Genomic DNA, 14,297 nt, shown 5'->3' with positions numbered 1-14,297 from the left:
GCCTGATTTGAAATATCTTCTGGCCTGTTGTAAGATACTGAGAGTACTGTTTGTTCTGTCACTTTAATGTGCGTTGCATATCCTCCAGCATAGTTTGACATCGGCTTCCTCACACACTGAAATCTGCAGAGACGTACATTTACATTATTCAGCCTTTTCACAGAAAAACACTGCCTCAATAGTGGTTTATGGTGATATTTTAAAAAAGTGGGTCACTAATTCTGATTCCACAACAGTAAAAACACTTGTTTGTTTAAATTGTGAAATCACTTGATTATTTACAACGGCATATTTCTCATTAGCAGAGTTTAAGAGAATGAAAGGAAGCTCTCTGTCCTCTATGACATTACAAAACACCGTGAGCAAAGACGCAGAGGACGTCACCTCTAATTGTTGAATCCCATTATAAGCAATCAAAGTTTGAGCTGGAGATTCATCACGTTTATGACAACAGTGAGACACTTAACACTTGTCTTTGCTTCCAGGTTGTAGCTGGTTCCCTCTGGTTGAGGCAGGCAGCAATTAACGATAAAGGAACACTGACAAAGCGGTTTAGTTTGGCAACTTGCAGTTAAGTTGTCCCAAATGTTCTCCAAGCGGGCGTTTCAAATGGAATTTTACAATTGCGGAAAGTTGTCACCGCAGCAATTATTTTAATCTTTGATCAAGATGATTGTTAGTGGTGCTACAGTCGCTTTGTCATTCACTGGCCAAGTGGCTGGCAGCACCTCAATCGGTCACCATTGTTTTCTGACTGCTGAGTGAAACAAATCTACCAGCCACTTGCATGTTTTTCCAGCATTTGACTCGTTGCTGGTGGTAATTTCATGCCCTGATCGTGAGGTAAACAGTAGAAACGTGGTGTTCATGTTACAGTGATCTTCATTGGCTTCCACAGACTGTGACATCACTTTTTTGGGGCGTGATAGATGAAGAGAGCCAGGAAGCAGGAGCGGGAGGGATGTGACATGCATCAAAGGTCACCAGTTGGAAGCGAATGTGGCATGTGCTGTAACCAGTCAGCTACTTTGTCCTCCTGAATGCATGGCATTCCTGGTTTTAACAGCCATTGATTTATTACATATTAACAACTTTGTATCTGATTCATCTCATTAGATGGATGTACATAGCTGAGTTTTAGTGACCCGTTTCTTGAATTGTTGTTGTTAGCACGTACATATGATCAGTTTGGATTCTTCAGAAAGACTTTTTATCTTAACAAACTGTATCATCACCACATAGTTTTTGGCCATAGTTGACATCTTCCTATTTTTCTGTATACACAATATTCTCTCATTGGAATAGAGAAAACAGGATTCAGATGTCTGAAGCTAGGACATTGGAATCATAATCATATCTAATTATCCACACTAGTCCCAGTTGTGGCTGTGTAATGGTGGAAGTGTGTGTAAGTGTGTAAGTGTGTGTGTGTGTGTGTGTGTGTGTGTGTGTGTGTGTGTGTGTAAATCAGCACTGTTGCTAACAAAAACAAAGGCATGTAATGAAGAATACTGCAGAGTACATCGCAATCAGACTGAGCATGAAGTCCATTGAGACGATGCCTGCAAGGACGTGGATTCATTGACAGCTCACTGAAGATAAATTGCCTGGCTGCTCAGTGTGTTTGTCCACGTGAGCGTGCCTGAGTATGAGTTTGTGTCCCAGAGTCTACAGCTATGGCTATAATTAGTTCTTGTGTTTTGGTTGCCTTGGTAGCACCACAAAGTGTGGCTGTGTGGCTGTGTGTGTGTGTGTGTGTGCGCATGTATGTGTGTGCACGTGTGTGAATTTGCCTCAACAAGTGCACAGTGGCATTTTCCCCTTATCGGTCACCTGCATATCTGCATCTAGATGTGGCATCAGGGACACATTTGAACAAGTTAAATACAAGGATAAATCGCACAGATACTCTGCTCTTAGATCAGCACCGGTTATTTGAACAACAGTTAATACCCTCACTAAAGTTAATTAGATGCTTTGAAGCACTTAAGGGCAAAGAATATTTTCTATTGAAGAAAATCTATTCAGGGAAACGGACAGTTTGACACATTCCTTTAAAGGTCTCCTTAGATCTCTTTCTGTTGGTTTCACACATACTTGCCGAGCCCTAGACAATGAGCCAGGTCAGGTGTGCAAAGTCATTGCAAGCGTTTCCATGCATACCTCGTGTTTTTGTTTATAAACTATACGCGTCAAGGGTCGGGGAGAAGCACAATGGAAATTGTAAGGGTGTAGGGATTCATAGTATCGTCATCTTATCATCATCATCTTAGCCAGTCACATTAGTAGTCTCATACCTTTTAAACATTTGTGTGTTTGAAGCAGTGCGTGATATTGGCGATTAATAAGGTTTTATTTAATTGGTGCTAGGGACTGAATTTACATTTAATTACATTTGTTTTTACATGTTAATATGCAACAATAATGCAACTGCTGCCTAAACTCTGAGTGAAATAGTAGTTTGTTAAGGCCATTTCCATGATTGCATAAACTGTCAATATAATTTTGTTGTGTGACTCAATGTTACACCTACCCGGCCCTCTGCCATCTATCCTTGGAGTGATGTCAAAATATGCTTCTAACTATGTCTCGTTTGTGGACCTCTGGAAAACTGCCCGTCATGGAGAGCAGCTGAATTCGTTTAGGTTTAGCTACGACTGCTGCTTGCTGTGATAAGGAGGCATAATCAGCATCCGAGTGATGCTCATGTCCATAGAGATCAGTTGCCGTGATGTCTTAGTCTTTATTTTTCTTTTCTTTATATTCATGCTCCTCCTCTGCTTTGTCCATTGGATTCAAATTTGAATTTTGGTCCTTCAAGTTATGTTTTTATGTTCACTTTTTGTTTCTTTAAGGGACTTTGTCAAGTCCTTGTGGTGTGGCGATTGGTGATTCTTCTGAGGGTTCATGCAGAAATGTGAATCACGTTATATATCGCCCAAGCTTAGCATCCATTAAGCTGCTGCTGTCCCAATAATGCCCTATTGATTTCTCTCAGCTTGTCAGTTTGACAAGCCTTTTGTTGTAAACGGGCCGGTTTCACTCCTCGGTCCATAAAGTTCATAACCTCAAACAAATCAATAATGTCGTATTGGATATCAGTACAGCATTATGTCAGCGTTGTTCCATATCTAACCATGCACACGCAGGGTTTGAATGCAGGGTTTTACACAGTTTCTACTTGTTCTTAAGAGCTTCATCAATAACAAACTCCATTGAGAGCTTCAAACCACTCCACCAGTAATTTACGTGAAAATGGTCTTTTCCTTACTCCCACTCCAAACTCATGTGAAAATGAAGCTGAAATAATGTGCTTGATGCTGGAGGAGCGGCTGTGAGCACGACTGGTGGGAAATTGACCTCAGCTGACTGGCCGGTGCTATCGTGTTACATCGAGAATCATTGGTGCATGTAGAATTACACCACCGTGGACAGTAACACTATCTGACCTGTCATTATGCAATCACAAGTGCTTCGCATCAGTTAATGCACAGGTCAGGAGAGGGTGACACAGACGTCAATGGATGACAAAAGTAGGGGAGACCGGGACGAGCTGGGGGTGGAAGAAAAATGGCTAGACGTTAAGGAAAAGAGAGAAGAACATGTTTGGTCAGCACACCTGTGAGTTCACGATCGAATAAGGCCCAGGGGTCAGAGGAGAGGTCAAGGGAGGGAAAGGTGTTTTCCATGACTTTCCATAACTAATGCTGTGTTCACATCTTATGGGAGTTGCACCAATTACTCCCAATAACAGACAGTAGAAGTGAAAACCTTCTATCCAGCAGGATGTGCATGCCATAGTTCGTTTCCAAAGGGTTTGACACCTCATGATGAAAAGCACAGGAAGAACTAAGGTGAACTATGGCGTCATAGCATGGAGCACACAGCCGCTGCTATTAAAAATAAATGTGGGTATGATAACCAGAACAGTGGTTAATGTTTATGCCCATCTTTTATCAGACAGATACCCTGCTGTTCCGTCTTAGCCTTACTTGGAAGAGCATGGAATACTCATGCCAAGAGCAGAAGCAGCACAAGTAGTAGTTAGCAGTATTAATGACGGCTGGCTTACTGGGACACTGAACCCTAAAAAAAAGACAGATGTGTGAGCAATAGATGGGTGGGTTGGGGAGGATATTATAGAGAGATTATTATAAAGACACATGGAGTGCAGAGGAAGACAAAGAGAGGAGGAAGCAGGGAAATTGTCTGTCCTTTGTCCCTGATGATGAAGTCAAAACTTCAACCAGCACGGCTAAAAATGGGCCAGTAGTGGCCCTGCTGCTAACACACGCACATGCACACGCTCACGCACACACATACCCCAGTGGGGATTCCCATCAAAGCTGCCTTCACCCATGCTGACCTTTTCATTTAAGTTATGTTCGCTCACTATCACTCCACCACTCACCTACCATTCACCTGCACGCCTACACTGATGGATTTTTTTAACACTGTACATAGCCAGGCTAGCTGTTTCCCCCTGTTTCCTTTACTCTAGTCTTTACTCTAAGCTAAGCTAATTGGCCGCTGGGGATAGCTTCATATTTACCATGCAGACATGAGTGGCATCTACCAGCTCGTCTAACTCTTGATACGAAACAGCATTTCCCAAAATGTTGAACTATCCCTTCAACTTGTCATCTGCAGTGCTGTTTGACTGAAACTGGAGCTCTCTCCAAAATTTGAGTATTCATGTGCAAATTATATATAGGTTGCACGCCTTGCCCCCCCCACATGTCCAGGTGGCACAGCTTCTTGCTGTTACACTAATTAGAAACCATCAGATTGTCATCGCTGGAGAACCAGCACTAGAAAAGGAAGGCGTGACGCTCTCGCTTTTCAAAGATAGACCTCTTTGTTGAAACTGTGGCATTTTGAATGGAAACTAAAGGCACATGCATAGTCACTGATCTCTGTCACATTGCCTCTGTTTCCTAGCTGCTGTGGTCTCTCTGCACTGACGCTGCCTGTGTGTGGCATGTGTACATATGTGAGCAGTAAGATAGCGGGGAGGAAGTGCTTTAAGTGACCGCACATATGCGTTCACACCATAGACTTCCGTCTTGAGTTCTAAATTGCTACCCTGCACAACTGCATGGAAAAAAAAAAAGAAAAAAAAACACTTTTAGCTCAGTGTAAATTCTGAAAAGTAAAAATAAAACACGCTTAATTTATTTCGACACATCTCCTTATTCATGTCACGATCGTAGCTTGAAGAAATCTGACCATCTGTGCTCGCAGTCACAGTAGGAAGAGAACATTTAAGAGTTTTGGCATAGAAAAAAGTGTGAAAATGAAAGACAGATTGAAAGTCCAAGAGCCCCAGAGAATGGCGTGGAGCTGAAAGGGAAATTATTTGACGAGAGAGCGTGGAAGTGAAGGGCCGTAATAGAGGAGCGAATGAGGTGACAGAAGACGGATGACACAGTTACAGTTAGGAGAGAGAACGGGACTCGTGAGACGTCGACAGACCAGACCAGAGAGTGGTGAGTATGCCTTTGTATGCTTTTTATGTGTGTAAAAGCACATAAAAGCGTGATTACTCAGCTGACACCGCGGGCACTGCGGTCAGTCACCTCCCCTCCTCCGCATCCTCTTCACCAGGGTTTATGGCTCTTTAATGGGATTTGGTGTCCACTTGCGGCCATTGTCACTGTCTCCCTGTATTCCACAGCTTTTAGAGTTGTATTGGTCAGTGGGTTGAATGGTATTTCCTCTCTGTGTGCACATACATACACAAGAGACACAATTCAATATGGAATTCAAAACGAGCTGCGTTATATATATCATAGCGTGTTACGCACTGGAAACATCTGTTAGGCTGGACTAGCACTTGCAGTTCAGTTCAAGTTTTATTTTCTTCTTGTATCTTTAACCCCAAAGGTCTGTCAGAATATCAGAACACTGCAGCTGGTTTTAGCCAATGTCATGAGTGTAGGAATCAATCCAATGGGCACAGTTCTTCGTCCTTGTCCTAGAATTGACAAGATCCTTGCTGGTGGAAATCTTGTTACACCTCAGAGATAATTAACATGCCCTTTTCTATTTATTACTGTACTGACTTTTCTCTTAACAGTTGTCGCAAAGTCAGGCCAACAAATCGGCTCCTTATAGGCCGATATTTGCTTATTGCAGTTTTCTCAGAACAGACGTATGTGTGGCAAAATCTTAGATATCATAATGGGATTTTAAAAAAAACGAAATATCTCAAATATCAATGTCAGTATCTGCCTCGGTCAGGCCAACTGAAGTTATTAAGTGACCTCACTTGTGTAGGACAAAAGGCAAGAGGAAAGGCAAAAAATCACACGTAGACAACGACTCAAATGGGACTCATATGGGTTTGATAATGTGTGTCCGCCAGGAAAATGGTCTCTGTCCCATTTACAAAAAGGGCAGAGTAGCAGCGAAGGCCAAATCTGTAGGAGTGAATGTATCCAGAGTGTCCTTGGTGTGTGTGTGTGTGTGTGTGTGTGTGTGTGTGAACACTATATATATATTTTCCTGGCAGGCACATGCACATTGGTTTGCATATGTGCCACCAAGGTGAGTCTGCACGCTCACACCTGTTCGTATGCATGTCAGTGTATTATACTCCTGTTTGTGTGTGTGTGTGTGTGTGTGTGTGTGTGTGTGTGCGCGTGTGTGTGTGTGTGTGTGTGTGTGTGTGTGTGTGGAGGACGGTTGTCCCTTTGGTAGAACAGGGCTAATGGTTTGTTTACATCCTCTCAAGTTTCGGAAGGGATTTACAGTCCCTGTGTTGGCCAGTTAGGACAAGGAGGGAACCATCCTCTTCCTCCTCGGTTCAGTTCTCTTCAGACTCTTTCCCACTCCTTGTCTTGCTTCTCTTGTCATTTTCTGTTTTGCAGTGTCTCCTTCTCTCCCCATGAAATTCCTTTTTTTATTATCCCCATGTTAGCTTGACACTCCTCCTTCCTCGCTGTCCGTCTTTCAGATTCCTTTTCGCTCCATCACTGCTGTCATTCGTCTTGGTTTTGGCCTTTTCTCTCATCTAATTCTCTGTTTGATTATCCCCGTCACTCCTTCTCTCTGTTTGCCTGGGTCCTGCCTTCCTCTTCATACTACCTCCTGTCCCCCCCCTCCTCATATCAATTTTTTTTGCTTGACGTCTCCCTGCAACACCAAGAGTCAAGCCCCGTCACAAATTGGTGAGACTGCAGCCCTGCATAGATGCTTTTAGCCAGTTCCCCATTCTCACATCCCTCTTGAATCATAATTAAACCGCACCCAAGCCTAAATCATAACAAGGGGTTATTGCTGTCGCCTGTTCAATAAGATTTCAATTAAAAAATGTTTTCATTAAAACAGAATCAGTTCTCATCATGAGATAATTTCCAGTAACAAGCTCTGAGTTTGAGCCACGGCTGCACTAAGCTCCTCTAGGGAAGATTGTGATATTAGAAAATATTGTTGTCTCATATTATCTTTGCCTAATAATGTATTCAGCATAAAATTGTTCTGCAGTGTGTTAGAGTATGAGTATATAGGTTTGTTATATATAGTAATATATAAGCGGTGTTTATTTGGCTTTTGGCCATTGAAAGTGAAACAGTGTTTTCTTGAGACCCCTCCTCATCTACCAGTTCTGACCAGTTCAAAGATTTTTTTCCCCAGTTCAGTTCAGTTCAGTTCCTTGAATAGTTCATACAGTCCTAAAGGTGTAAAGTGATCTAATAATCCTCAAGAATGACAACAACGATTAGAGAAAAGCTTTTAACATAACGCTGTGTGGCAGTTTGTGTTTCAGCTTCGTCCCCTGTCATTCATCTTGTGATCCCTCAAATTTGGCCCCTTAATGGGGACCCCAACCCTCATGTCGGAACCACTGATACCCAGAGCACGAGCCCTCTTAAAGGGCAGGGCTTTGAAATGACAGGAGGGGAATCATGTGTGAGTTTATGGATGTTTTTTTTAGTAGTGATAGGTCTTGCACTTGGAAATTATTTATTAGCATTTCACATCACCTCTAATTTTTTTCAATTCAGTGATTGCTTTGCATTTCAGATGAATTCTGAGCTTCCCTCCGTTCACATTAGTCTCTTTCAGGCAGAGCTTGTCGCATAAATTTGCTCGTGATTGAAATAAATTTGTCACAAGGCAAAATAAAATTCCAGAGAAACACTTTCAGCAGGATCAAAACTGTTAAGAAGTGTATTTTACCCTTTGACTACTCTATGATATTCATTTTCCTTTTTATTTTTTAATGAAATCAAAACAAACGTGCAGTTTTACAGCAGCCACTTACCTCATTCATGTTTCTCCCAAAGGCCTTCCACATCCATCTTTTTATTTTTTGCAGAAAATGTGGGTTGGCATGACTTAATTGTTCTGAGTGCACACTCAGCGATCAGTTAATGAGAGCAGTCAATTAAATAATCACTCAAACTGCGAAAGTGACAGAAAATGTGCCAAATTCTGTGACATTGAGGTTCAGGTGGAGAAAAAAAACAAACTGGTGGAGAAGAAGCGCCGGTGATGAGTGATTGTGTCAACGCTGGGGCTATATGGAGGTGGGTGAGGAAAAAGGTGTGTGTGTGTGCGCATACACACAGTGGGATACACAATACACATGCACACACAGTCGATGTATGTATAGTACATCTGCCTACTTTGAAAAGACAAAGCCAATGACACATGGGGCATTGAGCATATGTTCTGCCCCCCTTCACCCCTCTCCAAGCGCCACACACACACACACACACACACACACACACACACACACACAACATGGTGGCATGTTGCTGAGTGCTCTTCACACCGCTCTCCTGTGACACACACAGGCTGCAGCAGCTGTGGGCACCCATCTGCAATTCATAGCACAACCTTCATGACCTTCACCTCAATGCCAGCAGCTAAATGGGTTGCCCAGCTCCACGCAAGCTGGGGATTTGATTCGACTTCCTCTGCCGTTACAAGCATTTTTCAGTCCAGACAGGTGTAAATTTTAAAGTGGAAATATCAGCCAAGTTGTCCGGCATGGTCTGTAATGCTCGTCGTCTTCTGGGGCAGCAGGTTTCCAGTCAGAATCAAGTATTTTCCATGACCATGATATAGTGATGCAATAATCGGAGTCTTACGATTTACCTGGTTTAAAAGCTGTACAGCTAAAATCCTTGATGAAATACACGCATTAAACATTTCTTTTTCCGACACTGTCTCTTCCTCGGGTTGCCACGAGGAACATGACAACGTCTTAGCCACAGGAAAGCATCCCTCTAACTGTCACTGGCATTAGATTTGTATGGATAAATGTGCACCGTGCATCATCTGTGTGTGCATAGGCCTGTCTGCATCTGTGATGATATGATGAATAATAATAGTCGAGGTGGTTAATAGGTCTGTCCGAGGGGAGGCGTGTGTCCGGGGTGTATGCCTCAGCTGGCCAGCACTTTATCCCACATTAGCAGGAACTTGAAGCTGACAGGTGTCAGGTTGAGGCACAGGTGGGCACAGTTTGTTTCACATAAAGGTCAAGGGAGCAGCCATCAAAATCAATATGCAACACTTGAAATCAGTTTTTCAAATATAGTTCCCATTCAGATGTGAGATGTGAGTGGTTGTTTTACCCTGAAATCTTGTGCATGTTTATGTGCATTGAATGATAACTTCCTTTAACTTTTCATCTACCGCCATCATCAGATTCAGCTCTTTGGTTTATGACCAAATACCTGCAAAATATTCCCTTCACCTCCCCTTCAGCCGTAGTTTGTGTTTAGTACAAATTAGCAAATGTTAGCATCCTAAAACTGATGATCAGAATCCATTTTGCTGCATAAACATGAAAGGATTGCTTTGTTATATTTTATCAGGCTCTAGTGAACACGTAGTCATGTGGTGTAGGATTAGATCCCACAATAAAAGCACAAGAGTTTTCACTTCTGCATATACACAACCCGTTTCTTGAAAATGCAGAACAGGAGGTTGGCTTTGACACAACACATTGGTGAAAATATCTGATCTTATACAGTTAAATCACTTAGATGAGCACATCAGAAAACCTTTATTTCATAATGTCTATCCCAGTTCAACTTTCACACATGTAGCATGTTTGTCTCTATTAGTGCTGTTCTCACTTACTGGAAATACTCTGGTTCAGGCCAGGTCTGGCAACCGGGTAGAGCCTGCAGGAGGAGGAGCAGGACTCATCCGCAATGATGACTGTTTTCTCTTTGATGATCAATACTACATGTATTTGGACATATTCACAACATCAACGAAAGAATGGAAAGCAACGCACAGGCATGCAGAAATGAGTATGAAGGAGCTACAGTCCACTCGCACGCAGGGTAGCAGTGCATTCACTGTGAATGTAAATACGTGCATCTTAAGGGGTAGCTCCTGCGGTGGAGACAGTATTGGACACATTATGCTGTTTTACTGCCTGTACTTCTACTCAATGTACCAAACAGGAAATCAGAATAAGCGTATATTTGCAAAAATCAATGAAGTCGACGAGGTCAAGAATTAAATATATTGCCTTTGTACTGTTTTCAAATGAGTATATGCCAGAAAGGATTATTAATGTTCTATATTAATGTTCTACACAGCGTCTCAACGTTTTTGGAATTGAGGTTGTGTTTGTGTTTCCAAAACGACGTGCAGTATATGACCGTTGGAGAGCGCCAGCAGTAGGTGTATCAAAACCTGTCTGCAGGGTGTTAACATTGTGTAACAGTCGCAGGTTCCTCAGGTTTAGGCAACAAAACTACTTGGTTAGGTTAAGGCAGACGTTCCTCTGTCCTGAACGTCGCTGCCTTGGGTTTATGATGTTCCGACTGTACAGGCTGAGCAACACCGATAAGTCGTCTTTGTCTTTTTCTCTCCCACTCAGCCACTATCTTTCCAATCTTTTTGTTGTCTTCTTGTTCATTTGCCCTTTCTTTCCACTCTGTCTTGCCTTCATACACACACGCACTAATTACACTCCTGGTCCACCTATTGACTGTCAGGCCTACAGCTGAAGGATAATCTTATCTGGAGAGAGCAGCCCAGTTCACTGCACGCTGCTGCCCAGTTGATTAAATGTGCACAGAACAGGGGGAGAAGGGGTGTGTGTGTGTGTGATTGTGTGTGTGTGCCATCATAGGTAATGAAACTGCAAAGTGATGGGCTGTGCCAGCAGTATGGGATTATGTGTGTATGTATGTGTTATAGATGGATGTAGCCAAGGTTGCCAACCTGTATAATCCTAGCTACCTACAGTACCTTATAGAGCAGAAGTGAGATTTATGATTTTTTTTGTCAGTTATGCATTTTCACATGTTTTCATCTTTGTCCATTGAAAAACGTGCATGTCCAGATTTGGATTTTCAGGTAAAGTGAAGGCTCAAGTGTTCCCTTATGGATTGAGGGCATTCTTCTGCTTCATGAGATGAAACCCATTCGATCATCTGAAATGCACATTGTCAGAAAACTGAAAAACAATTTTTCTCTTAGTTCAGAAAGAACTGGTGAGTGAACGGCTGGATGTGTTGAATGTGTGTGTGTTGTGAATTTCAGTATAAGAGAGCATGCGTTGGACCCGGGGAACACTTCTTGCAGGATAGGCATTAACAGCGTTCCCAGGTAAAGTAAAAAAATGGTTAGGATGTTTGATACCATCTCATGTGGCCAGCAAGGTCACCCAGTCTCTGCGTTTACTCAGGGATCACCTGAGAAATCAGCAGGAAATAATGCATGCTGCATAACCCAGATATGCTGCGTAAATTGTAAATAAAGGCAAAACATTTGCAAATGAACTGTGTTTACCAACAACAACTGCAACATACATTTTAAAATCAGTCATTTCATTCTGTGTGAGATCCAGTCTGCGCTGTTCTGATTTTCTATCTGGCCGCTGTTCTGCAGTGCTGCTGCCTCCTTTGGCAGGTGGTAAAGAGGTGTTATCCCCCCCCCCCCCCCTTTTTCCGATATTGGTCAACTCAGTCTGCTCTAATATTGCACCTCTGTCCACATTCCCACCACCCACCACCTCCATTATTCAAGCCACTATCGCCCTCCTAATGCAGCCATCCATCAGTGTGAATGGCTGAGTGTGTGTGTGGAGGGAAGAGCTGATTAGAGGGAAGTAATAAAACAACGGGCTTTTCTTGTTATGCTATGATCAAGATTTTCCCATAATTTTATTTACTCATTTGTTTTTTTTAATGGGAATCATGACCTGCCCAAGCATCAGCCCATGTCACATGACATCAAAGTCACATCATTTTCTGACTCTAATAAACTCTGTTACCTTTCTGAGCATAGTTTCATAGAGTCCATTACTGCGTAGAGCTACTAATAGGTAGCGATATATATTGGTATTGCTAGTTGCTATGGAGGTATAAGGGCTGTAGCTATTGTTGCTACTGCGGTAATAGAGAAATAACTTTTACTGCGCTCTGGACTGTGGCCATTTATTTGTCTTTTGTGACTCTTTTAGAGACAGCTGTAAGATCTCAAATCTATAATGAGGGGCACCACAAGAAAGACGCTTATGAAAGCATCATCATTAACAAACAGCTACAAACAACTTAGCAGGCAACCAAACACCCACAATAAGGCTGATGGCAGCAGCAACCCCCAAGAGCTCATTGAGACTTGTGCACGGAAACAGGAACCATTAGGCTACCAACTAAAGCCAGGCATGTGACACCCGTGTTGAATACAGGCTGCAAAAATGATTTTATGTTTTTTAACGGCTCTGAGCCTTGTTCCACAGGAGGAAGGAAGGGGTCTGGTGTTTTTATTAAGTGTCCAACACTCTTCCTGTGTGGGCTGCATGTGAGTAGGTGCGCTCTCTTCTCAAAGAAGCTGCCGGCAATGTTTTTTAAAATAGCTGTTAATACAAGAAAAGCCCACCGGTCTGTTTGCGCTACCACAGGTCCTCAGCATGTGATCATAAATAGCACTATGTACATACATGCTCCTCACACTGACTCATTCACTAGCTAGAAAGGGAAAGCACACTGAGCTCATTTATACAGTGAGCCAATGATTATTTTATTCTTCAGTCGTCATCAGCATTTCACTCCTTCTGGAACAAATTTGGCAATTAATGTTACTTGAGCTCTGGGGCGAGAAAGGTTTCTTTTTTCCCCTAGGAAGCTGCTCTCGTAAGTTGAGTTTCAGGACCTGCCGAGCACATAGTAGTCCCTCTGTTGGGCCGTCGGGGCGCTCCTGCAGGGCATTAATGTGGCCTTCTACAAGTGGAACACAGTGATTAGCAGCCCTATTAGTGTAGCTATTACCTTACACTGACATTCACACAGAGGTGTGCTGACCTGGATGCTGAGGATCAGTGCTAGTTGACTGTAGGTTAATTATACCTTCAGTGATGCTTTTGTTGCTCAGAAGACCCTCCAGCTGACTTCTCTGTGCAGGTCATTTATTCTGCACCATAGGCCGTGGTTACGTTTGAAAAGCTATACAGAAGTCCTAGAATATGATAATACAAGCTGAGATTAATGATCTTGCATCAAGGAACGTCTTCTTCTTCTGTTATTTATTTGGCAAAATGCAGCTAGTTCCTTGAGACATTACTGCCACCTTCTGGTGGGAACCTCCCATTTTGCACAAACTAGTCTGGACTGTGTCTTACTGGATCTGGTCTCATTTGTGAACACACATTTTATTTCCACCCATAAAACATAAATTGCACCCAGTCAAATTAACTAGTTAACTTAATTTAATCCTGCTTTTTTACAGCAAAATGTGCATAATGTCTCACTAACATCCACTGAAAGAATAAGCAGGATAACAGAACAGACATCAGAGCAGTAAATACATGTATTTCGCTTGCATGAAAGACAATTCTCTGTAGACAACTTGAACTAATTGCAACTCATCAGCGACAACAATATACTGAACTCAGTCTTTTTGTTGCTAAACTGATTCAGTAGTTGCAAACAGTGATTGATTCAGTGTTTGGCACTTGTGCAAGATCTCGCTTCCACATACAATCATAAGCCAAATTGAAGCGCTTCCATCACTGTGTTTGTCTGAGTGTGCCAGTGAGGCCAGAGCACTCGAGGCCTCCGTATGTTTGATGGCTGATGTTGTCACGCAGAATAATGAGGGAGATCATCTCTCAGTGGACAGAAAATGATTCTACTCCTTCCTCTATCCATCCTCGCCTGTCTGGGTTTATTGCTCTCACTCATTTGAGTTGCCTCTCCCACCGGTTGTGCACCGAGGCCTGGAAATGTAGTGATGTACAGCGACACGCAGACCGCTAATCATAACTCCTGCCTTCCTACACTTTCTCTCCTCCCATCTTCTTCTCTACATCTGCT

The 14,297-nt window shown here is 42.7% G+C and overlaps 1 protein-coding gene across 2 annotated transcripts in view; it reads left to right on the top strand.

Moving 5' to 3' along the window:
• LOC121604454 (cytoplasmic phosphatidylinositol transfer protein 1-like) overlaps window positions 1–14,297 on the top strand; it is a 66,506-nt gene that overhangs the window by 27,989 nt on the left and 24,220 nt on the right. The window lies entirely within an intron of this gene.

The sequence above is a fragment of the Chelmon rostratus genome, chromosome 3, assembly GCF_017976325.1.
Source record: "Chelmon rostratus isolate fCheRos1 chromosome 3, fCheRos1.pri, whole genome shotgun sequence".
NCBI classification, from domain to species: domain Eukaryota; kingdom Metazoa; phylum Chordata; class Actinopteri; order Chaetodontiformes; family Chaetodontidae; genus Chelmon; species Chelmon rostratus.
This window is presented reverse-complemented; position numbering and strand designations above follow the sequence as displayed.